At 51.1% G+C, this 26,792-nt stretch overlaps 1 protein-coding gene across 6 annotated transcripts in view; it reads right to left on the reverse strand.

Annotated features, from left to right (window-relative positions):
- The window catches only part of LOC125086411 (uncharacterized), a 101,093-nt gene that overhangs the window by 36,197 nt on the left and 38,104 nt on the right, over nt 1-26,792 (reverse strand). Inside the window, exon 4 of one of the 6 annotated variants that reach the window (XR_007123185.1) lies at nt 4,506-8,199. The exons of 4 other annotated variants lie outside the window; for them this stretch is intronic. The gene's annotated coding sequence lies outside the window, so the exon portion shown is untranslated. Of the gene's footprint in view, nt 1-4,505; nt 8,200-25,254 lie in introns of those variants that run through there. One more of the 6 variants, XR_007123186.1, reaches the window with a different exon arrangement.

Here is a 26,792-nt window from a genome sequence, read left to right on the forward strand (position 1 = left end):
CATTCTTTCTTCTGCATTCGTACTTTCTTGTAAAAATGCTAATATATAAACACACGGGCAAGTTGACACAGACTGATGTGTCAACGTGGCAACACTGGGTTTCTCTGTGCCAGCGAGCGACGATCATCGGTGACCATCGGATCTCAGCGTTAAAACAAGCCACATAAGAACAAAACTTTGAAATAAAACACACCGGTGAGCAATATTCAAAAGGATGGGATTCTCCAGACTCATCCTGCTCTCCCATCTGGGCAGGAGTTGGGGGGCTGCCTGGAGTTGTTTCCCCGGACCATTGCCCAACAGTTCCCACCTCCCGCCTGCATCAGGCATGCACACCGCCAGGCAAGAGACAGCAGCAGTCTGTCTCCCTGGGACCCAGGGACAAGGGCTCTCAGGAGGGAGCAAAGAACCTCAGAATTCTCCAAACATCGTCTCCAAGCCCCCTGCTGGCTTCCTGGGTGACCATGAACTATGTGGGTAGTCTCTAAGATGCAGGGTATTTGGGACGTGACCCATATGTGACAACATCAAATACATTAATACCATTTCTAGGTTTCAGCTCGTTCTTTTTTAAAAACAATTTTTGTCTCCATATTCTGTTCATAAAATATGTAATCAAGTAGAAATATAATATGTAATCATTATGGAACATTTGGAAGTACAAACAAACAAGATCCAAATCACCTATAATTCTATGACATAAAGGAAACCACTGTTTACACGGGGCATTTCCCGTTGGCCGTATGTGCATGTGTGATGTGTGTGCATGTGTGTGCATGCATGTATATGTGTGTAGCTGTGTGAGTACATGTGTGCATGTGTGTGGTCCGTGCACATGCGTGTGTGCATGAATGTGTGGTGTGTGTGCACTGTGCATATGTGATGTGCGTGCATGTGTTGTGTGCATGTGTGTACATGCATGTGTGTGCGTGAATATGCAGTGTGTGGTGTGTGTACATGTGCACACATGCGCACAGTGTGTGTGTGTGGTACGTGTGTGTGAATGTGTGGTGTGTGCATGCACATGTGGTATGTGTGCATCTGTGTATATGTGGGGTGTGTGCATTTGTACGTGTGCGTGTATATGAATGTGCTTTGCGTGTGGTATCCATGTAGATACAGATAAGTGTGTACACGTGTGTATGCACACATATAGCCATACATATAATTTTTTATAAACTCTATGTGTTATGACCTGTTTTCATTGCTTAACATTATATCAAGGTCAATTTTCTATGACTTTAAAAGTCGTTTCAGGAATCACTTGACATGAAATTCCCACTAACACACCGTCACAGGCCTGCAGGAAAAGCGTTCTGTGCTCTGGCCCGAGTGGCTACTAAGAAGGTGCCCACCACGCTCTCCTGCATCCACCCCTGTCTCGGCAGAACCGTCCCCTCTCCTGGGGCTCACTGCCTCCGTGACAGCCATCAGGCAGAATCCACAGTTGTACCCACAGCCGTTTCTCAGGTGCTCTTGTGACACCAGGACAGCCAAGTCTCCTTCTGGAAGAAATGGTACTTTCTTTCTGTCAGGATTAGGGAGTCATATCAGGGGCTCACACAACTCCTGGAACAGATGACAGGGGTAAGTGCCATCGTGGTCACGGGAACAGCAGGGCCAAGCCCCTCCTGGCCACTGCCACCACAGGCACAGACCCCAGGGCAGGTCCACACTGACTCGTGTTGCCTCCTTCCAGGCTCCTGCCCCATGGGTAGTGTGGACATGCACACAGCGAGCTTGCAAGCTCATCAGGCTTTATGAATACCCACTTTGGTCTACACTGTGCCCAGCGCCAATTTGGTGGGACAATAAAACACAAGCACTCATGATAGAAGAGGAGAGCAGAGGTAACCATGGCAATGGGAAGTGCTGTGCCCCCAGTCTATCTCTCTGTGGCTCCAAGCACCTGACCACACCTCAGTGTTAGCCTGGAGCTCGGGCAGACCCTTCAAACGGTCTAGAGCAGCACAAATCCCACCGCCAGATATGGCAGGGCTCCCCACTGTCCCCCATCTCCTGTGCCTTGCCAGTTTCTGGTGATTCTGCTCCTGTTCTGGTACATCTTGGACTCACCTTCTAGCACCTTCCACCTAGGAACCATCCTTTTACTCAATCCCACATTTTTGCCCTCCATTCCTCAGCCTGGATCTGTGGCCCAAGACCCCACCCCCCCAAACATCACTGGTCTTCTAGTCTTCAAATATGCCATGCCAGCCTAGATCTACCTAACGCTGATGGCGGCCAAGCCGCTACCTTCACCCCTCCTCCATGGCAGGAAAATGCTGCTGACATGTGTGCGTGCAGACCAGAATGTGCCGCCATCACCGTAATGTGCATGCACCATGCACTGACCCAGCTCCAGGTTTGCAAGGACACACTGGCCATCGAGGGTGGGGCATCCATCCTGGGGGGGGAAGGGGCAACGGGACCAGACAATGTGCAGTGAGACAAGTCCTCTTGGGCTTTGGAAGTCAAACAAAAGCACGCATTTGATGAGGCCTTCCCTTTACCATGTTAAGTTCTGACCATCAGGTGTTTCAGGAAAGGCTGCTGTCCTCTCATTTACTGAAAGAGAGCTGTTGCGCGTCAAATGTGCCCAAAGCTCATGGTCATGATTATGCATTTCTCATAGCTGTACGTGAGCACAAGCTTCTCAGACACAAGTTTCAGGAACCTGACTAAGGTGGCCTCAAGCAAAATATAAGGGGTTTTTGTTTGGTTGGTTTTTATTTTTTGTTTTTTAGAGAGAGAGCACAAGCCAGGGCAGGGTAGGAAGGAGAAAGGAGGTAGACAGATTGAGAGAGACAGAGAGAGAGAGAGAAAGAATCCCAAGCAGACTTCATACCCAGCACGGAGCCTGACACAGGGCTGGATCTCACAACCCCGAGATCATGACCTCAGCTGAAACCAAGTCAGATGCTTAAATGAGCTACCACGTACCCCAAAATATGAGGTCTTTTGGTTCATGCCACTAAGAAGTACAGATGTGTAATCATCTGTAATCGGACGTGTAATCTGAGCATGGATAAGGACATCAAACCTGGTCTCTCCATCTCCTGCCCTGTTTTCAACTTGCCTGGCTACATTTGAGCAGATGCCTCCCAAGGTGCCACTTCAGGCTTATGTCCCAGCACCCCAACCACTCTCTCCTCCTGGGGGGAATTCTCAAAGGCTCGGAAATGGAATCTCATGGCTGGGGAGCTGGTCTGCATCTGGTGCCTACCCTTGAATCCACCACTGTGGCCAGGGAAGGGAACAAAGCACATGGAAGACAGTTCTCCAAAAGAAAATCAGAGCATGATCACCGTGAGAACAGGAAATTGGCATCCAAAGGCAACGATAAAAGGCACGCCATAATCCACCCCGTGGCCTCCTGCGATATCCTTACATATAGCATTCCATTCATACAATCTCAGCAAAATCCCTGTAACTATGCCACATACATCCCCAAACTAAATCATTCCCTCTCCAAACAACCTAAAATTACGTCCTCTGTTTGTGTCCAACTCCAAGACCAGAGTCTCTGGGTCACACAGATTCCTCTCAGTAAGGTCTGGCTGCACCCCAGAGTTTGACAGAGTTCAATATTCCCAACACGTACAAGTGCTCGCGTGTACCAGAGTGGAGAGAAAACGGGATAATGCAGTAGCATTTCCTATTTGGCAATGAGCAGGGGAACAGCATAGATGATCAGCAGTCCTTTGCCAAATCCTGCCCCACTGGACGAGAATGCCAAGGATGCGTGCTCCAGCAGGAAATGAGGTCCCTCTCCAGCCCACAGCCCTGCTTCCCTCTCCATGTTCGTCCCTTTGCCCCTTGTCCATTTCCACGTCCAGGGAGGATCCATTAGTGACCCTCTCTAGGTGGGGCAAGTTTGGGCATCAAGGGGCTTCCCAGCACAGACTCTGTTAGCTGAGCTTGAATTTCTCTGGAAAAAGAACCCCTCAGAAGCCTCATACTTAGTACTCTGTCAGCCCCATTTGCATTTAGTCATTTCATGGGATATTAACCAAAGCAAGAGAAGTTGTCCTTACTGCAGGCTCTGGCCTGGGAGTTCCATCTCCTAGCAACAGCCTGAGGGCTCTACCCTCCCCTCAGCTTGCCAGCCTCCCCCCCAACCATACCTGCTGCCCAGCAGTGAAATTGGGAATAGACCTGCCTCCCGCCCGCAGCTCAGGGTGAGTGTTCTGTTCATGAACCAATGATTTGCACTCTCACCCCAGATCTCTCTTCCACAGTCCACGAGCCACCGGAGGGTTCTCAAAATGTTGTTGACAGACAGCAAAGTGTAGAAATCACACACCTTGCAGCCCCGTGAAAATCACAAAGTTTGCACACCAGTGTCACCATCGCCAGGCCAAGAAACGACACCAGGATCCTCCCAGTCACCACCCTCCCTTCTGCCCAAGGGCTCCACTCAGCCTACATTAGTTTGGCCTTGTTTTTTATATAAGGGGAACTTTACAGTATGTATCCTTTTCTGTCAAGCCTCTTGCACTCACCTTGGACCTGTGAGCTCCGTTCCTGTTGAACGTAGTAATAGCTGGCTCCTGTTCATTGGTGTATAGTGTTTTGCACAGTGTACTGTTGATGGACATTTAGTCTTTCCAGTGTGGGACTGTCACAAACAACATCACTAAAACCACATATGTACCCAGGAGCAGAATTGCTTAGATACGCGCACATTCAACTCTTCTCAGAAATACTGCTCTGTTCTGCTAAGTCCCTGCTCATGTCCCACCAGCAGGGGGCAACTGCTCCAGCAGGTGCTCCAGGGGCAAGGCCTGGGTTTCTCCCCATAGGGATTCTGGTGGAACATGTACTGAGGTCTCCTACTGCCACCATCGTGTTTTCCTGATGACAAGTGAGGCTGAGCGTCTTTCCATGTTGATTTGCTTATCCCCTCTTGTGAAATGTCCACTTTGCTATGGGACTGGTTATCTTCTCTTGTTTAGTTACAGGAGTTCCGGACATAAGGTGCTTGTGTGTTACATGGGCTATGGCATCCTCGGTCCTACAGCTCTTCACCCTGCAGTACGGTCTTTGATGGCCAAGAGGATGAGTGGCCTTGGCTCCTTCGTTGGTTTGTCTTATCTTCTGCTCTGTTTCTGGTCTTCCTGCTTCTTCCAGAATGACCTTCATTGCAGGACAGAAAACTTGCTGCTTCCTGTCCTACAAAGCACAGCATTACCTGGATCTCAGCTACCAAAGGCAGAAAGGGCCTTTTTTTAACCAAAGACAGATGTTTCTTCTTTTTCTCTCCCAAATGGACAAACTTTGAGAGAAGTTAATCTCTTTTTCATAGAAACTCACTGGGAACTTCCAGCAGGAAGTCACTGCTAGGCACTGACTCCCAGCAGGAGTCTTCCATGGCTCAGATGGGCTTACAGATGCAACAGAACACAGGGAATCAGGGAGGGTGGTCTAACCAGGTCATGTAACCAAAGGGTCCAGGCAGAAGTCTGTCCAGCAATTTCATCTGGACCCGTCTCTCACCACCTTCCATTCCCCTCTCCTCCGTGTTAGCTTCCCTGATTCATTTGGCAGACAGCCAGCAGTCAGTCCGGCTGGCATGCTACCTTCTAAGACACCCCATGGTGAGGCAAACACATCTCTTCCCAAAACTCAGACAGAAGTCTTGACACTGAGCCCCACCACCTGGCTTGGATCACGTTCCCACCCTTAGAACGATGGGGGCAGAATCATCTCCCACCACCCTCCACGCCCAAAGGAAAGCTGTGTGCATCCCTGAAAGAGGCAGAATGGATGTGGGGCAGGTGCAAACGAAGTCATTTACGAACTGGAAATGTGTTAATAACTTGTGGGGAATGCTATGACTTGCCCACCCCGGGTCCATTCCTGCTACCTCTTCTTCCCAGCTGGTGGAATCTCAATTTTGTTTGCTTGGCAATGTGCCTGGTGTCAGGGCATAAATCACCACATCAGAATTAATAAACACATTCTCTTTTAACATACTATTTCATGGATGGGATCATAACAAGCTCTGGTCAATAAGCGAGAGGGAAAATCTGCCATGACATATGGCTTGGGGAAAGATTTTCCTCTCTGAAAGTAAGAGGGTTCGTACAGAGAGCCCACATGCTATCCTGGCCCACTCCCAGCACCTGCCTCTGGGCACAGTTGTATGGGGACATGATGGCTAGAGCTGTTGCAGCCACCTTGTGAACCGAGAGGGGAAGGCCAGGAGAAGAGCAGAAACGCCAACCCAGAGCCCTAATGTTCTGGAGCTACTGACCCAGCTTCAGGATGGCCATCCCTGGGCTGCTGGTCAGGAAAACCATCTGCACAAATCAGGCTGTCTTAGAGCTGTAGACATCCAAACTATTCCGCTACACTCCACGGACACACAGGCACTTCTCCTCATGCAGCAGTGGCACACAAGGAACAAACAGGCTGTCAGTCAACCACCCTTTGCTGAGATCAAACTCTCTCTCATCAACCCAAGGCATTCAAAGACAGGACTAAAAGAGGAAAAAGCCACAGATGCTCCTCCTGGCCCTGAATCTCTGTCACTCTTTCCCCTTCCTCTTGTATGAAGCTGAGCCTTACAAAATTGATGCCATTCAACCCATTCTAACCTACACACAAGGCAATTTCATGTGGTTCCACCTAATGCAACCTTGTAACAAGTAGGGATGCCCTGCGTCTCTGCATTAACAAGTATAGGAGCAGAGACACTGTTACCCTCCTTTCCCAGCCACGGTGGGAAAAGTTCTCCTAGTCATGGTGCAGAGGGGCTGTGACAGGTGCCACTGAGTCTGAGCACCCCTGGAAAGAGAGCTTGCCGCTCGTCAGCTGGGCGCGCAGCCCTGGGCTCTGGGCACTCGAGACTAGCGATACCCAATAGAACTTCCCACTGTGACGCACATCTTCCATTCTGCGCCGGCCAGAAGGGGCGTCGCTAGCCATGTGTGACTACTTGAGTCCCATGAGCACTTGAGCTGTGGCCTAGTATGAATGCAAAACTGAATTTTAATTGCATTTCATTTTAATTCCTTTCCATTTCCACTGCTGTACGCTGGCTTGTGGCAGTCATAAGGGATAGCGCAGCTCTGGACTTGAATGACTGTCCCCATGGCCTCACTGAAATCGCAGCAACAGACCTTGAGGCTGTTCCATCATTCCTGGTAAAAGCGACATCCTAGAGCAAATTTGACCCAGGCTGCGGTGGGCGGAGGGCATGATGACCAGGCTGAAGCCTGAGTGAGGTCTGGGAGGGGAGGCCCGAGTCAAGCGTGTGACGTTGCTGTGCGGTCGCTTGGTAGGGCTGGCACCTGCTACTGACCTGGGAATACTATACGGAAGCTGGAAAGCTGCCAGCATCTTGGCTGATTTCGCCCCGGAAGCTGACCTTGGGACAACCTAATATCATCTCTCCAGTTTGGGCATCTACTGAAGGGTAAGGAGGAAGGCTGGTGGCCTTTTGGCTTGCAGTTTGCCCACAAGCCTCCCAGCCTCCACTGGGTAGAACCAGCCCTGTCACCAGAAATGACAGTGTCTGGACCATCTGGGGCGCACTTGCCGGCTCAGAGCTCTGCCTGTTGCAGGACGGCTGGGACGGCGCTAAGAAGCTCAACTACCAACCTAAGGCTCTACGTGTCTCCCGCCCCCCAGCCAGGCACTGCTGGAAGCCCCCCAGAGATGAGCAAAATGAGCAAGACAAGGTCCCTCTCTGCATGCACTTTACCTTCTCACGGTCCTAAGATGGCTCTTTGAGAACAATCGTTGGAACGATCCTGCAAGGTCCACGCCCCTTTTGAACAAGGCACCCTGGCAGCTTCCCACTGAAAACTAAGTGCTTTTGGAGAAGAGCTCAGTGTTCCAAGTAGTTTGGCCTACACCCCAGTCCCGTGCAGCCCTTTCCACATGGGAATCTGTCCTGAGCTCCCACAGCAGGCTTCGGGGAATCCTGAGAGAAGCCACACGCACACGTCATGGCTAAGACAGAGGACATGTTGCTGGGCCGGACCCAGGAGCTGTGTGACACTGAGAACGCCCAGGGAGGCCAAGGAAGGCCTGGAAGTCTCTTCCTGATGAGAGCTCAGGACTCCAACGGTCACTTCTGCTCCCTCCAGATTCTTCAAGAAGTCATGGTTCTCAACTCTGATCGCAAGACTCCAGGGACAAACATCTCCAGGACATACGTAAGACTGCCGGTTTGTCCTGGGAAGAGTCCTGAAAAAAGACACCATCAGAACGGATCCAAAAGTATGATTATGCGACTGCCCAACCTGAAAATGGACCACCGTGACTTCTCAGTCAGTTCATTCACCCACTCAACCAACATTGGTGCTTAGTGCCCAGAAATACGCTAAGTATTCAGGGAGTACAGAAATTAAAAATATACCTGGTGCCTGACCCTGGGAAGCTTTTACAGCAGCTAGATTAACAAACAAATCATAACACGGGAGGCCAGCACTAGGAAAAAGGCACACAGGGCCGGGGGCACAGCTGTGTGCAGAGAAGAGGCTTGTGGGCAGAGGGTGTCAGAGAAGTTTCTCCAGGGAGAAGCAGCCTGAACTGGGTCTTATAGATGCTCTGAAAACGGTGTGGGTTTTTGGTTTTTTGTTGTTTGTTTTTTTTTTTTAAGATCTTATTTAATTGAGAGAGAGCGAGAGAGCCCATGCATGTGTGAGTGAGAGGATGCACAAGTGGGAGAGGGACAGAGGGAGACAAAGGCTTCCCACTGAGCAAGGAGCCCAATGCCGGACTTGATCCCACAACCCTGGGATCATGACCTGAGCCAAAGGCAGATGCTTAACCAACCCAGAGGCCCCTAAAAACTGCATGGTTTTAACTCTCACGACACATCAGAACCACCTGAGTCCACTCCAGACCAGTTAAATAAGAACCTTTGAAGGTCAAGCCCAGGCCCTGGCCCAGGGTTTTCTAAAAGTTCCCAGGTGGTTCGAATGTTCAGCCAGGGCTATGATCCACTGTTCCTCCAGCTCCAGAGAGGGGCAAGTGGGGCGTCCCTGAGCAGTTGCATTCTCAGGTCAACTTGCCACCAACACACAATCCAAGCTAAACCAACCAGCAAGATGTAGCTCATATTTGTTACAATGAACTAGAAATAGACAGAGTAATGAAAGCAAGACCCAGGATAATTCAGCTATGGATGACTTATGTGGGGAAATATGGCAGAAATCAAACGAGTGCAGAAACATCGAGCCCCTTCCTCTGGAGCGGATGCATCCTGATTAGAGGTACTTCGGGGTTAACCCTGACCTGAGCCTCACGTCAGGAATTAAGGCAGCACAGAGGCTGAGAAAGAACCGGAAGCCCTAACCCATCTCCATACACACCACAAGCCCCCACTCTCTGCCCCAAGGGGAGAAGTGACAGTCACATACACCCCACAACAAAACGCCTGTTGTTTCATGGGAGGGACAGCAAGGAAGGAATGAAGAAAGGGGCACGATGAAGTACAGTAAGAATTAAGAGAAGGATCTGCACGTAACCCAGCACAGTCCTCTATTTTCTACCAGGCATCTTTCCAAAAATGGAATTTGCCAGCCAGGGCGGCTGTGGATCATGCTGTTCCGAGCCCCTGCTCCTGTGGTGAGGGCCCCAGCTCGAGTGCCTGAGGGAGAGCAGGACGACTGTGCCAGGGAAGATCCAGAAGAGCCAGGACCTCAGGACTCCGTGGGGAGCTCCCTCCTGGACAGGTATCGGTCACACTCACGTCACCCGCCCCCAACCCTAGCCGCTAACGGGCCTCCAAGCAGTACTTCCTACCCTGTTAGCTTCTTGGCCTGCCTCAAGCCGAATGTGTCTGGTGAACCCTTGTGGCTGGGCTCTGACTAGCCCGCTGCTCTTCTCGGCGACAGTGCCTGGTTGCAAATCACCCATTTGCCCATCTTAGTCCCTGTGCTAGGCCTTCTCCATCTCTGGTCGATATGAAACTTACCTTTCTAGGGCTTGTCGTCTGCCTCGCTGTGTTCTTGTGGGCCACGTCCTATCAGGGAGTCAAAATGCCCTCTCAGTGACATAAACACAGAGACTCTGAATAAAAACATCGGATAAGCCTCCTTTCGTCCTTATTACTTGTGGTAAAGACACAAGCAGCATTCTCGGATCGCTGAGGACGATACCACTGACACGCACAAGGTTGTTCTGCTTTCTCCGTGTAAGTCACAAGCAAGAGCAAGCGATCAATATCAGCAACAGTGCACATCCTCCAAGTCTGCAAGCTTCCACCCAAGCGTGTGTGGGACAGCAGGCTGGCTTCTAGCCCTCCCTCTCCCTCTCGCTGGGCCCTGGGCGGGGTGTTCCCTCCGGGTGAAATGAGGCTCGTCCTCTCACCCTGCCTGGGTCACCCAGTTACCACAGCAACTGCATGAGACAGACCGGGTCCAGGGACAGGCACCAGGTCCCTTGTGCAGCCTTATCCATAAATGTTTGTTAAAGTACTTACTGCAGCCAGAGGGCTGGGAAAGCCGCTGGGCATTGTGCAGCACAGACCTCCCAGCTGCAGAGGGCACGGCAGTCGGTGGCCACCTCTGGGAGAGCCACCTCTGGGAGGGCACAGGTGGCCATGGCAGCCTCCTCGAGGGCAAATGCGTTTGCTTCCATCACAGGTGCACACCCCCCTCCAGCTTACAGGCGGCGACAGAGGGCCATTGTCATGCCCAACAGATGAGAGCTCTGGAGCATGTCCCGCAGCCCTTCCCAAGCCACCAGCGGCCCCACTGCTAGCAGTCAAGTCTGCTTCACTGGGGTGCCAGGATTTCTCCCTTGCAAACATTTGCTCCAAAACAGAAAACCAAGAACACACCTCCCACCAGAGAGACATGCCCTAGCAGCTGAGCTACCAAACGCCAACCCAGGGAGATGAGTAAACCCTCAGGGGGCTGACAAGAGCCCCACCCCAGGCTCGCAGAAGCTCGGGGTCCAACTCCACACACCCTAGTTTATGGGACAACTCAGCTAATAAGCTCCCAGCCTGTGGGCCCCACACACCCCCACAGGCTAACACCCTGAGAACCAGGCATTCCTCCCCAGGAGCTCGGGTCCGTGGGGTCCTTGGGGTCTGTGGGGATAACCCTCTGTCAGCTTAAGAGAGCTAAGAGGACTGAGGGAAGTCGCTGAGATGCACACACGTGATGCCTGTCCCACATCTGCCCGTCACAGTCGGCAGGTGCAGCAGCTCTGGACCCCACGTGGACTTCTGCCCTGGAAACAAGCCAGGCCATGGGAGTGGAGAGAGTCATCGTGTTGCACAGCCATGTCTCCTAAAAAACACAGGGGGGCCCAGGACGGCCCCGCAAGGAGAGGACATGTCATCGTAGCACTGTGGAGAGACAGAACCAGCAGGGACGTGTGGTGGTGGCAGAGGGTAGGCAAGCGGGCCGCAAGGTCCCCGGTCAGTGTGACCGTGCTCTGTCTGTGGCAGGTGCCACACAGCCCATCAGCTTCTGCTGCGCAGGACCACGCTGCCATCCACGTGCCCAGGGACAGCTGTGGAGACAGGGCCGAGGGGGCCCCACTCTCTGGGGTGGGGGGAGGGCTTGCACCCACCCAACCCAAAAGGCAGAAAGCCCGTGGCTGTGACGTAAGAATTTGCCGTCCGTGGCACTGAGCTGAGCTCTGAAAAGCATCAGTGAAGAGGATGCCACCGGTGCCCTCGAAGGGCACCATCTTGTAGAAGGAACCATGGATCTGGCCACAGGGTGGTAGGGTTTATAGTTGAATATGAAGCTGGAGAGATAAAGCAAGGTTGGACCATGAAGGGCTTGGTGTGCCAACCCAAAGTGCCTGCATCATATGTCTACGTTTGTGACCTCTCGATCTGGGGGGCAGCAGGAGCTGATCCAGAGGGCGAAGGAGGAAAATACTAAAATTTCCATATGCAGGTATCCCCCTGCTTTTTAGAAGTTCACCATAAGCCGCTTCGCTGTTGCAGAGGACCTCCATACCTGTTCTTGCTAACTAAAGGACATCCAAAGAGGATTTTCACCTTTATGAAAAAAGTGAGAATGTAAATCGTGTCCAGCATCCCTTTTGCAGTGAGCTGTTACAGGGGCAGCGCCCAGAGCAGCGAGAGGGTCCCCCCAGCTCCTTCCCCAGGACCCACACTCAGCCTCTCAGCGTCAGGCCACCAGAGCTATGGACTGCGTCTCTGAGCATCAACTTGTTTTGTGCGTCCATCAGCCAGATGTGCCCTAGGGTGTGTCAGAAAAGTCTAACTCAGGTTATTTTTTAGGTCTGGGAATGCTAAAAAAAAAAATTTTCCCTGTAAATTGATGCTAACTGCTTCTTCTCTGTGCCATTTCAGCTTCCGGAAGTTTTCACACTCCACTTTCTGATATTGGGGGAAACCTGCAGTTATTTTTATATAATCAGATACAAAATAAATCAAGCTCTCTTAATATTTGCTACAGGCAATGCCTTCACCCGGTGCACGAGTCGGCAATCCATCGTTGAGGCATTGAGGGATCGGACCCCAGGTGACAGTGGTGACTTCCTCTCTGGGCTCTCCCTCCACACAGTGTGACCTACAACAGATGAGCCTCTGTAAATGAAATTACAGAGCAGATCTAGATGTTCACTAAACTAACCACCCGAAAAATGGGCAAAAGGCTGAAAATTTTTTCTAAAAGGGAACCATAAGGTAAGACAAAGTGAACAAGAAAAGCAGTCGTGGTGGGCGCTCAGTCAGCCACATCGTCGGGAAAACAGCGATAATATAATCAGATTTCACACGTCACCCGGAAAGTGTCCAAATTATCAAGACTATCTGAAATGCATCTTTACATCCGGTGTTGGGAACGAGAAACTGAATCTGAGCATCAGCGGCGCCTCAGATATTAGCTGACGACAGTAATGAAACTGTTGCAATTAACAAGACATCTGAAAGTACCGTTCACGTCATCTTCACCTTGTGTTTTCTGAATTTTTATGCATTCCTCATAACGAGCATAACGTACTGGCACCATAACGTGCGTATGAAATTACACATGAACGAGCACACAGCTGCTGGCATCCACACTCCACACTCCCACCGCCTTGGGAGCCACTGCTCCGAGTGCTCAGAGCTGGCCCGGGGCCCCATCTGGACCCCGTGCTTCCTGAGACTCTGTGGCTTTCATGGCCCGCCACAGAGCAAACCCTTCCAGAGGGAGGCCGAGCACGGCTGCCCTCATGGCTGAGTCAGAGACCACCCCAACCCCGAAGACCTCCAGGCCGGACTAGACTCTCCCTGGCCACGGCCACGGGCCCAGAAGGAAACATGCCCTGCTGAATTCCACGCTGCACTGCCTGGCCGCAGGGCCCTGACCTCCGCCCACCCAGGAACCCCAACAACCTCAGGGCAGCTTTTGGTGTCGGATTCCAAAAGGAGGGGGTGGGGTTGGTCTAACCATGAGCTGGGAATCCAACTGTGACTGCGGAAGGGACCAGATCCCCAAAAAGAGAGTGAGGAACAGCCTGAGCCCCTGAGGCTCTGCCAGGCTCTGTCTTCCACCACAAGTGTGCGGGTTTGGCGCCCCCTGCTGTCCCCTTCCTGCCTGTGTCTGCGTCCTGGGTCCTCTGTGTCCCCGTGACCTGTTCCCTGTGTTCTGTGTCCAATATTTCCCATGTTCTGCCAGAGACAGACGTCCCAACCATGGTGGATTGTTCGGGAGGCGGGGGAGGGGGAGGGGGGAACCGCAAACTGAGCATTTAGCAATGGAATGAGGGTACAACATTGCAAAAATGCCCCCAAATCATCAGCCATGTCACATCCGAGATTTAAGAGTATAGAGGGCACTAAGGTGGTTCCGCGCCCCTCCCTCCCTGTGACACTGGGTTACTATGCGGCTTGAAGAGAGGCTGGAGAGCCTGGTGAGTGTCCTCGGCTCAACTGTCTCCATGCCACCCCAGGTGCACCGGCCCTTGCGTCGGTCTGCATTGAGGTGGGAGTGAGGCTCGGGCGTTTCAGTCTTTCCAGAACAACTACTTAGCTTCTACAGTGAGCCAGGAGGCATTGTCAATAATACAGAGGGTATTTAATACAGGCTGGGGCAGGTGCCCTGCTCTCAAAGGGCTTTCCACCCAGGAAAAAAGGGTGAAAAATGGTTAAATCATACCAGTTCCTTTATTGACCCAACCCTTTTAGGCTTATCTCCAATGGCAACAGTAGAGTAGACTAATCAACGTCAGATTATAGCGAGGAAACTGAGGCTCGGAGGCCAGAGGACCCAGCCCAGAGGTGGCGAGGTCCACCTGACCCCAGACTCTATGCTCTGTGCACCCATGTCCTTCTGCGGCTGGTTCTGTTGTACGCAGGGGTAGCAGCAGCCACCTGCGGCTGCGCGCAGGCACATATCCATGACAGTTTCACCTCGGCGACTACAAGAAGGTAAGCAGCGGGATGGGGGGGCATACAAATATTTTCTTTCCTTTATTTTAAAAACAAACTTTTGGGGCATGTGGGTGGCTCAGGCGGTGAAGCGTCTGCCTTTGGCTCAAGTCATGGTCCTGGGGTCCTGAGATCAAGCCCCGCATCGGGCTCCCTGCTCCATGGGGAGTCTGCTTCTCTCTCTCCCTGTGCTGCTCCCCCTGCTTGTGCTCTCTCTTTCTCTCAAGTAAATAAAAAAATCTTTAAAAAAATTTTTAAAAAACAAAGTTTTAAGGCCACGTGTAACTCATGAGGCATTGTTAAATAAAAATATTTTCAAATGCTTAAAAATTAATTGTATTCAATTAATATAATTAATTAATTAATTTTAATTAAATGCAATTAATTAAAATTAATTGTGGGAAAAGGCCAATATTTGTTCATTCTGGTTGGGGGTACATGGCTGTTCAGCTCCACATTCTCCAAACAGCTCCATAGTTTTTAAAATGTTTCCTAGGGGAGCCTGGGTGGCTCAGTGAGTTAAAACCTCTGCCTTTGGCTCAGGTCATGATCCCAGAGTCCTGGGATCAAGCCCCGCATCAGGCTTTCTGATCAGCAGGGAGCCTGCTTCCTCCTCTCTCTCTCTCTGCCTGCCTCTCTGCCTACTTGTGATCTCTGTCAAATAAATAAATAAATAAATCTTTAAAAAATAATAATAATAAAATAAAATAATAAAAGTGTTTCCTAACTAATATTTTTAAAGAAGAAGGAAAAGAAACTGAAAGGAAATCAATATCCTCTGAGAATCCAAATATGAAATCATGGACCTAGTCTATCCGCTTAGCAATCATGCATGAGTGTGACTCTAAAGACCGAGGCTTGGTCCTCACAGAGAAAACCCAGCTGTATACACAGCGCTTTCACCCGGGGACCTCTGAGCATGTTGCAAACAGGAATTAATTGTCCCTCCTGTCACCTCCTGAAAGAGGAGTGCTTCACACACTGTTAAATCGCGTCTGGGGAAGGCACAGCGTGGATGGGGACTGGAGGCCCCGGGCAAGACTACAGCTGTGACCATGACCTTGCCCCCCCCCCCACTCCCTGCGCTGAGAGGTGCCACGCCTTTAACGGACAGTTCCTGCAAAGGACAGCCTCCTGTCTTCACACGAAGCCCCATCTGAAAATATCCTTCCACATATAAATAGAGCTCTTTTTCAGGGACAACCCAAACCACATCCTCTGGCTTTTATTTTACATAATCAGCCAGGCTTTTCCAAGCTCTGGGCCTCCTTCCCTGGGTCCTCTCCCCTCAGCAGACGGGGCCCGGGAGGAGCAGGGACACCTGTCAGCAGCAGCTCCAGAACTCCCCGGACTATGGGTCCTGACACCCAACTCCCACAGCAACAATCCCTGCCCACCTGCCTCTTGTGGCACCTGGAGCCAGCGACCGGCCGAGACACTAACATCCTTGGTCATCCCCCTCACTGCCTGGCCTCCCTCCAGACTGACTGCCTTCTGCAGTAATCCTAGAACATAGATCTGACCACCCCCCCGCCGAAAACTATGCCTCCCCACCTGCTGGAGGTGGGTCGCCTACACATAGCAGCCTGGCCCCCACTAGCCTCCAGCCTGTCCTCCCTTGTCCCCCTTCTCAGAAGCAGGGCACACCATGGGGCACTTCCTGGGAGAGCACCTGCAGACTCCCCCAGGCAAGTCCAGGGAAGGAGTCCTGAGCTCGGCTAAGTTACTTTACAACAGATTCAATACACTATCTATACACACATATCCTGCTTTTCAAAAGTTTGTTTAGGCACTTTGCTTCTATGAAAGACCTACATTAGTACCTGTTCTCGCCAAACAGAAGACATCCGAAGAGGATTTTTGCTTTTACAATGAAAGGCTTAAAGTGAAAATCATGTTCAGTGTCCATTTTGCTGCGAGCTGTTACGGGGGCAGTGCCCAGAGCAGCAAGAGGAGCCCCCCAGCTCCTTCTCCGGAACCCACACTCAGCATCTCAGCGTCAGGCCGCCGGAACTGTGAACTGCGTCTCTGATTATCAATTTATTGTCTGTGGCCATTAGCCAGATGTGTCCTAAGGTATCAGAAAAGCCTAAGGCAGGTTTTCTTGGGTCTGGGAATGCCCAAATATTTTCTTTTTATTATTATTATTATTTTATTTGACAGAGAGAAAGCATGAGCAGGGGGAGAGGGGAAAGCAGACTCCCTGCTGAGTGGGGTGCCCAATGTGGGACTCGGTCCCAAGCCGAAGGCAGACGCTTTACCATCTGAGCCACTCAGGCGCCCCCAAATATTTTCCCTATAAATGAAAGGTAACTGCTTCTTGAATTTACACCTCTTGAGCTTCCAGAAGCTTCCAGAGGAATGCTCCACTTTCAGATATCAGGGAAAGCCTGCCTCCATGGCAGAAATGGCAGGTGGACTGAAGCCACACTTTATAGAGGATGCTGAAGTAAGGGTATATTTGTATATTTGATACCATTAGTAATGGGAGTCATCGACGCTTGACGAGGAGAGCCATCTGATCCAAGCTGTACTTGGGAAACTGAACTGGCCCTGTGTGTCCAGCACAGCAGGGAGATGTAGGAAGTGAGAGCACCCAGAGCTGCGGAGTCCCTGCCTCATGCAGAGCCCCCTCAGGGAGTGTCCTGAATGCCCACAGCCCACTTCACAGAGCTCCAGCCACTTCCTGATTCTCATGCTGAGAACCTCAGGGATTAAGACAGACACGGACACAGCACAAACCCAACTGCACGAGCACCAGCTCCTCTGTCTTTGCTGGGAAACCCCGTGCCTTCCAGGGCCAGAAGCTTCCACAGCACCCCAACCCCACCCCACCATGGCTGAGCCGGTGCCATCTCACCAGTGTGCACTGGCCCATGTCTGGCTTTAATGACCATTGTCTAAAAGAAACATATCCGGAGAACTGGACAGGAAGGAAAACCTTGTGTTTGAGGGGAAAGGGAGGAGGATGTGTTTTATCTCAAACCATCTAGCTTCTATTTAATAAAACCCTCCATTGCCAAAGGCATGTCAGGCCAGGATTCTGACAATGCTCACACAGAACAGAAAACCAGGGCCTGAAATGGAAATGCCTCTCAGTTGTTGCTCTGGCGTGGCAGATGGCCCTCTCCTGACATTCAGGGAAACAGACTTTGCTTCCAGAAAGAAAAGCCTATAAAACATTGGGCAGCATGTGTGGAAATGCCTAACCCTGGCCACGGGCATCAAGCGTGTCTGTGGCACATGAAGGGCATTCCCGCGCAGGGACCCGGTGTCATTCATGGCACGCTTATCACAGGGTTCTGCACAGAGCAAATGCCTTCCAAAGATGAGCGCACATATAACTAGTCGGATGAAATGTCTCAGTCTCTGGTATAAATATGAATGGATCCCTCACACTGGGAAGCCTACAAGCTTCTGCAATTCAGCAGGAAGCCAATTGGGAAATAAGATGCAAGGTACTCATTTCTTACAGAGAATGGATGGAGGTGAGTTTTGGTATACCACAGTATGCTGCGGTATGCTATAGTACATGTGGTATGCTGTGGTATGCTATAGTACATGTGTTATGCTATAGTATGCTGTGGTACACTATAGTATGCTGAGGTATATTGTGCTATACTGTAGTATGTTGTGATATACTGTGTTATGTTGTGGTATGCTGTATATACTGTGGTATACTGGGCTATGGTGTGGCATATTGTGCTATGCTATGGTATACTATAGTATACTGACATATACTGTGCTGTGCTGTGGTATACTCTGGTATACTATCATACACTGTGGTATGCTGTGCTATACTATAGTATACTATGGTATACTGCAATATACTCTGGCATATTGTGCTATGCTGTGGTATGCTGTAGCATGCTGTGGCACACTGTAGTATACTGAGGTATATTGTGGTATGCTGTGCTATACTGTGGTATGTTGTGATCATGTTATGTCGTGGTATGCTGTGCTATATACTGTAGTATACCGTGGTATACCGCAATATGCTGTGGTATACTGTGCTATGCTGTAGTATGCTGTGGTATACTGTGGTATGCTATAGTATGCGGCAGTATGCTATGGTATACTGTGGTATACTGTAGTATGCTGTAGTATACTGTACTATTCTATGCTATACTGTAGTATACTGTGTTAAACTGTGGTATGTTGTGATATGTTATGTTGTGGTATGCTATATATATTGTGGTATACTGGGCTATGCTGTGGTATATTGTGCTATGCTGTGGTATGCTATGGCATATTGTGCTGTGCTGTGGTATACTGTGGTATGCTGTGTATACTGTGTTATACTATGGTATACTATGATATGCTATGGTACACTGTGGTATCTGTGGTATATGCTGTGGTATACTGTAGTATGCTGTGGTACCCTACAGTATACTGAAGTATATTGTGCTATGCTGTGCTATACTATAATATGTTGTGATAGATATTGTGTTATGTTGTGGTATGCTGTATACTATAGTATACAACATATACTATGCTGTGCTGTGTTATACTGTGGTATGCTGTGCTATACTATAGTATACCGTGATATGTTTTGACATACTGTGCTATGCTGTGGTATACCGTGATATGCTGTGGTATACCATGGTCTACAGTAGTATACTATAGTATGCTGTGGTATACTGGAATATACTGTGCTGTGCTGCGTTATCCTATGGTATACCCATGTGTATAATGATGGGCTTAATGATGGGCTCTAGTGGACAAGTCAGCCTGTAGTATCTCACATTATGGGGATTTATATATATATGTATATATACATATATATATATGAAAGATTCTAGATATATATGCATATTCAGCTAACACTTATCCAGAATTTCTCACATGTTGGGCATTATCTTAATCACTTTTAAGATATAAATTCATTTAATTTAATGCTCATAAAAAACCCAAAGGGCAGTTAGTATTATGATCCTCACTTACAGAGGAGAAAACTGAGGCACAGAAAGGGTGCCCAACCTGCCCAGGGTCAAAATGCCATGAAGTGACAGAGTCGGCACTTGAACCCAACCTGTCTGGACCCGTGTTCTGTGAGAAGCCCTAGCCTCGTACACACCTCTTTTCTGGGTTTCTACAATTCCGATTGATTCTATCTGGAGTGAGAAACACTTGATACTCTGAGAACTGGAGCACGCATGGTTTTATGAACAAGAGTCCTTCTCACATAGATGTTGAGCATTACCATGCAATCATCTTCTCCCTAGTCCTGCAGCCTAGCCTGATGGCTGAACATGCATAAAATTCCAAGAAAGAAAAGGTTTGATGTAAAAACAACTCTGTCCATGCCCCAAGGCTGGCCACTAAACACAGGGGCTTGTCGGCTCCCATTGGGACACCACATTCCTCCCAAAGGGCTAACTGGGGTTTGACTTCAGGGAAGGCCTCAGACAGAAAGGTGAGGCAGAGCATGGTTGATCCATCCCCACAGCCGGTGCCCACTAGGAACACAGACTCTGACACCAGGCCCATGAGCAAGTGGCAGGACGCTGGCTGCCACAGGCCCTTTGCTCTGGAGCAGGAAGAGGTGTTGCCAGGAGAGCCAAGCCGGAAGCGGAAGGAGTGGAGACAGTACAGATGGAATGTGCTAGTCGTGGAGCTCTGCCCGCAGCCCTTCACATTCCACTGCTATTGCACAAGGAGCAGAGGCCCTGTGTGCTGTGAGCACATGTGTGGGTGACGGGCACGCGGCCCTTGGCCTGGTGACCCACAGCAGCGCCACTCACCGCTGAGTTTTGTCGAACGCCCTCTGTCACTGGGGAGTTTCATTCCTGAGACATGTGCTAGGCCCAAAAGAGTCCTTCCTAAAAAGTTTGCTAGAGCTCAAAATTCCATGAACCAAGATTCCTTAAACTAAGGAAATTGCCTGGGGACCAAGGACACCAAAGTTTCTCTAATGGTCGCAGGAGGGGGCGTGGGGCGGGGCCTGCAAGCCAGCCGGTTCATGAGACATCACCGACCATCTAGTGCCACGGGGAGCCAAGCACTACTTCCAGCTCAAGCTCTGGGCCTGCTCCAAGTACTCTGCTCCTCCAGATTTTTTATAATCAGTGGACGGTTTGCCAAGTTCGTGAACACCCAGAGTTTCCACGGTATGGATATAACTGGTAAATAAGATTCAGGTTTCGCATTTGTTGTGCCAAGACTGGGACCAACAGGCACAGATGATGGAAATGAAACACAGCGAGGGCCCCAGCCTCAGTCCGGCAGCCGCATACCCTTGATCACATCACTCAGCCCCTCTGAGCCCTTGTTTTCTTATTGGTAAAGTGGGGAGAGTTACGCCTGCCCCAGGAACTTGATGTCCTCGCAAAAGTTAACAAGATACCACGAGACAGTGCCGAACACCATACCAGCTACATAGGTGGCGCTTCTGTGCCCCGGGAACTCAGATGAACAGCAGGACTAATTGTACACGAGCATCAGCCCACGAAATTCGGTTACGAGCTAACCACGGTGTGGGGGAGGGCTATCAAGGTATTTATTGATTATGCGACACATGTATGTCATGATGGGTGATGTGGCGAGAAGGCAGAAGACACAGCCTGCTTTTACAGAACTCTCAGGACCAGGAAGAAGAAGGCTCCTTCTTGACAAAATGGACGTCTTGACAAACCTCAACTGAGCAGGTTCAAGGCGCCAAGCATGCTGACCACTTCAGGCGCAGGGTCTCCTCGGATGCTCTTGACGACCCCCAGAAGTACTTTCCAGGTTTGGGCCTCAAACTCAAGCAGTCTGGATCTATGAACACTGGGTGCACGGGCTAGTCATAGCACTGTCTTGAGACAAAGATGGAGGTGTAGTCGGACCAGTGACCCAGACTTCTCGGGGGGGCTGAGCTGGGTCCCAGAGGGAAAGTGGAATTTGGACTGGCAGGTGCCGAGGTCGGCGGATATGTGGCCATGGTGGGTTTTGAACCCAGATCTAACTCTGGAAGGCATCATCAACCAGAGTCCTCGAAGTGGGGCAAGGATTGCTTCCATTTCATAGATGCAGACATGGAGTCTGAACGAGAACAAGTAACTGAGTTAAGTCTGCTCCATTCATGAGCAAGCCAGGCTTTGGGACATCTATGCCCCCACACCCCCATACACCCTTTCTTCTCCTGTGACCCATGCAACCTGGGTAGTGTCCTCCGGTCTTGCCAGCCCAAGGAGCGTGTGGGGCCCGGAGCCAGGGGCCCAGGGGCTGGTAGCCGCAGCCCAGGGCCATGTTCGTGCCTGCTAGGCTGGGCCTATTCCTTGAATGGCACTCCCACCAGGGCCGCTGCCAGAGGGCCGGGCCGGCTTTCCTATCTCCTCTGCCGCAGCTGTGTTCTCAACAGCAAGAGTCACTCCAGCTCCCCTTATGAATCCCGGGCTCCCTGAGCAGCCACCAGGGTTGTGCGAGGATGAGATTAGGTGGGCGGGCCAGCCCCTGGACCCGGGACAGCCTGCCCATGGTGGGAACCAGGGGACAAGGGTGGGGACTCAGAGACAGGGGTCAGGCAGAAAGAAAAACGGGAGGAAAAGACAGAGGGCCAGAGAATCAGCACAGGCTTTCCAGCCGGCACGGTATCCTGGTCCCAGAGCCTGCTTAATGGAGGTTACCCTTAACCATTCAAAATTCCGTCACAGACAGAAGTTGGCCCCTGTGGACCAAGGGGTGTACTGGGGTTTCACCCAAAATCAAGGCAGTCCTCTTGCACAGTCCCTCCCCAGGGTGCTGGCTCCACCCCTGCAGAGCCTCCCCAGGGGCCTAAGCAGGCTCCTGGCTCCCCGGGGAGCACCCCACCCCACCCCACGCCTCCTCTCCCCCCACCCTCCGAGGTTCCTACTGAGCCTTCTCCACCCGCTCCTGTGTCTCTGGCTCTGTTCCTTCCTCGCCCTTCCCGTGGTTCTTAAATCCACCGCTTCCTTTCGGTGGTTAGAGAAGGGATAAAAGCTTCCCTTTTCTGTCTGCCAGTGTTTAAACTCCTTCTGAAAACATCTAGAAAAGACTTATGTAAAAGGGGAACAGCCTTTTCCTACTGATGGCTCCAGTAGAACTTAGTAGGGAGTACAGGCAGATGCGGGGGTGCCCAGCCTTGCGGGTGCCTCCCAGCCCCCCAGCTCTTGGTGCTGGGGCTGCACCCCCTCCCCACGGCCACCTAGACCAGGAGCGAGGCTCTGCCCTCCTCACCCCCAAAGCCCAGACTCCGCAGAAGCAGGCAAAGTGGGGTTGGGCTCTGCTGTTTTCAGGGAGCTGGGCTCTCTGCTCCGAAGGAGGCCCCTCTCCCTGCTCCACAGCATCCACATGGGCCTTCTATAAGGAGCGAATCTCCACGGACCCGCTGCCTTCTGAGGTCTCTTCTGGCCAGCCGAGTAGCCCTCACTTCATCTCTACACACGTGTCCATTCGGGAACGCTGGCAGAACAGCCTGATCCCCGTTTCTGAGGACCCCAGGAGACAAGGGCCTCAGTCTCTGAGTGCCACACTCAGCAGCACTCCTGGGCCTAGCCCACAGTAGCATCCTGGAGGAGACCCTTCCCCTGAAAACCACCCTTGTAGTCTCTTGGGGAGCGCCACGCTCCTCTGCACCCCAAACCCCCTTCTCCCCACCACTCACTTCGGTGGGACTCAGCTTCCAGGGAAATATCTCTTGGCCCACAAGTCTCGGTACACAACATGGTTGTGCTTAAGAACATGTACTGTGGCTCCAGAAAAATCTCGGTTCAAGTCTAGAGTACCACCTGGGGAACCACATGGCCAGACTGAACGAGATTAGGTAGAACTTTGTGTGAAGAGATCGTAACAAAGAACTGTAGATGCAGAAAGCCCAGTAATGATGCCATCGCTACTCACAACCATTTATTCAACGCTCACACTGAGCACACTACGAATCCCCATACCTCAAGGTTCTTCCTGCTGAATTAAAGACTCAGATAAATAAATAACCAGATATAAAGCTATATAATAGTAAGAAATAGATGCACGTATATCAGTCTCTGCCGCCTTCCTACTTACATTTTGTCTTTGACCCCAGTTCTTGACACGGAGCTCCTCAGTCCTTCGGAATTTCCTGGGTTATAGGAACCTCTTTTGTTCTAATGAAGTGACTCTAGAGGAGCTCCTGGGGTTGGTGGGGGGCACCAGAAAGTCTAAACCATGCTTAAAAGCTCAGGACTTCCAGCCCCACCCCCACCCTCGGGGGAGGGGGGAGGTGCTGGAGAATGAATGATTGATGTCCCTGACGTGTCGAAGCCTCCATGAAAATCCCTAGAGTGCAGGGTTCTGAGAGCTTGTGGGCTGATGAGCACAAGTGTGTGCCGGGAGGGCGGCGCAGCCCAGCTCCACACGGACAGACAGACGCTGCTGTGCTGGGGACCCTTCTGGACCTCACCTTATGCGCTTCTTCCTCCATATCCTTTATCATAGACTGGTAGAAGTAAGTAAGTGTTTCTCTGAATCCTGTGAACCGTTTTACCAAATTATCAACCCAGGGAGGGAGTCATGGGAACCCCAGTTTATAGCCAGTTGGTCAGAAGTACAGACGACAGCCTGGGACTTGTGACTGGCCTCTGACATGGAACAGTCTCGTGGGATGGAGCCCTTAACCTGTGGGATCTGACACCAGCCCCAGGTGGGTGGTGTTGGACCTGAATCGAATTGTGGGACACTCCGTGGGTGTCAGAGGACTGACACCAATGGTATGGGGAAGAAAGCACACATCGTTGAGAGTGCTGAGTGTGACAATATGAGGAAATGGAGCGTTTTTCCTTGATACATGAAGAATGAACAAATGCCGTCACACATGAGACAGAGCTCTGGGGAGTAGTGGAAGGAGAAGCATGAATTACAGTGGGAGAACAGCAGAGACGTGTACGTGGCAGGAGAGGTGCCACCCGGGCAAGGCCATGAGGCATGAGCAGGACTGTGGTCAGTGGGAACAGGCGGGGAACTCCAGAAAGCAGCAGGAGGTGGGTGTGGAACTGTGAAGGGTGTAGGCAGAGTGTTCTGGGTGAACACACGCTGGATGCTTCCTTAGGTTTGAGCTCTCCTTCCTCCTCCCCCCAGCCCCGGTGGCCTCTTAGGTGCCCACTCAGTTCTGGGAAAACCCCTAACATGAAGATGAGGCTTGCAGCAGAGTGAAGATGGGTGAGGAGAGCTGGGGCATGAGAATTCTCTCTTTCTTTGGAGACATGAACAAAGAAGCACAAAGCCCAAGAGCTGTTGGCAACCACCCTGGGACCATGATAATCAGAGAGAAATAAACTTGACTGCTTAAAGAAATTGCTAAGCTGCTGGATCAAGCCTTGCCTGAAGCTCACACTGATAATGGACTTTTTTTTTTAAGGAGCAAATAAATCCATTTTATATAAGCCAGTTTGAGCGAAGCTAATGAAATGACCTGAAATCACATACGGCATGAATTGTGGGGGGATGGAGGGATGTAAACAACACCGAAACTAGAAGGGTATCTGAGGATTAAGCCACAAGGGTCTCTCCTTGTTCCTCGCTAGGGTGTTGGACTTCATGTAGGCAGGAGGGAGACCCACTGAAAATTGTTGAGAAGAGAGATGGTGGGATGGAATCTGCTTTAAGAAAGTAGCTTTCATGGCAGAATGAGTGGCAGGCTGGAGGGAAGGGAGATTAGGAGAAAAAAAAAAAGTGATTAGTAATGGGTCTGGAAAAGGACATTTTATCAAACATCCCCAGATGTCGGCACTGAGCTGGCAAAGTCACTCCTGCAGTAGCCTCCCCTGGTGTCAGCATTCAAGGGCTTCCCTTCACCCTGAAGAGCAAACAGCACACAGTGAGTAGGTCCAAATGCTAATATCGTAATGCCTCCCAAAGCTTTCCAGTTGTCTTAGAAATTTCATAAGAACAGGAGAGTCTTTTTATTTTAAAAACTAAAACAAAGTTCCCTTTCATTAACTTTTAGATTAACCATATATTTACAGAGTGGGGAAAAGAATATACCCAAAACAAGAAGCCGTAAAAAAGCGTCCCCACTCCCAAAAGTTTGTGAGTCACCAACCTAAATCATGGGGCTCCCAGCTCCCCTCCCTGGTGGGAGCACCTGTCCTGGCAGCTGCCAGAGTGCTAGAGCCTCCCAGGGCCTTCCGGAAGCCCGCAAGAGGCCTGCAGAGCTCACGTGGCTCCGTCCCCACATCCACGAGGAAGGTGAGCATCTTCAATTCCTCCTAATGTGCCCAGAGAGTGCCCTGGCTGCCCCACAGGTCACACTGCCTGGGGCTCCACACCCCACACCTCATCCCTGCCTCACAGCCTCCTCCCATGGGTGCCCTGCACTCCCTGACCTGGCTGTTCCCATTCTCAGCCCCCAGAGCTTCCCAATAGGCAGACTGCCACCTGCGTCCCAGGCCCACTGTTTGATTTACATAATTCCGATGGTTTTCCCTGCCAGCTTCCTGTTTTTGAAAACTCCTGTCCGGTTTTTTACTCTCCCAAGAGCCCAGCTCACAATAGCCTTCTGCCAATCTGGTTCTTCTGCATCGAAGGAGACAGAGGGAGCTTCTATTTGATGATTTCCCTTTTTGTTGTAGAAACAGGAGCTTAAAAACAGCCAGTGGTTTCCAATCCAGAGTTTCCTACAAGCTTTTGACTCTGCTGGTTACTGGCTTCCTGTTAGAACAAAGTTTCAGGCTGAGTCACAGCCGAGAGCCAAGCCCAGCAGTGATTCACGAGTGTGGCTCATGGCACCCCTGCCACCACCAGCGGCCACCATCAGCGCAGCCTCTGCTAGTGCTGCGGCAGCCCCCAGTTCTCCTGATCCTCGAAGCGCAAGAGCCTAAGTCCATGTTCCTGATTTTCTCTTTGGGGTGGTAGAGGAGCGCCAGCAGCCGGCACAGGCCGAGCAAGGCTGGCCTGGAGATCAGGGACGAGATTAGGGGCCTGAATCAGGGCAGTTCCAGGGACACTGGGGAAGGTACCACTGCTTCAAAATAACGCCCACCCCCATCCACCCTCCCCTGCACAGGGCTGAGGGTTCCTCCCTCTGAGCTTTTTTGGTCCTTCTTCAAGGCACAAACAGGCCACTCACACCCTAATATGATTAACGTGATGAGCTCACTTAGGAAAACACTCATGCTGCAGAGAAGCAGATGGGGGAGAAGCAGAAAAAAACCCGAAGCACGAGCAGGCCAGAGAGACAGACAATCTCGCCCAGGACCAGGCTTGGCTGCAAGGTCAGCAGCGGGGAAACCCCGTAACCTTTGCCAGGACTCAGTTTGGGGGTATCTTCCGATTCCAAGGTTCTCTTGACAGGCCTCAACACTTTGCAAGCCACACAGAAGCTGTACTCTAAACACAGGGGTGAAACCCAGAGGCCCAAACCACGGCAACAAGGAGCAGTCCTTTGGGGAGAGGGTTGTCAGGCACATTGTCCTCCTTGATCTTCACAGACATGTGGGAAGGACGGCTCCTC

This window comes from Lutra lutra, chromosome 15, assembly GCF_902655055.1.
Source record: "Lutra lutra chromosome 15, mLutLut1.2, whole genome shotgun sequence".
In the NCBI taxonomy this organism is placed as follows: Eukaryota; Metazoa; Chordata; class Mammalia; order Carnivora; family Mustelidae; genus Lutra; species Lutra lutra.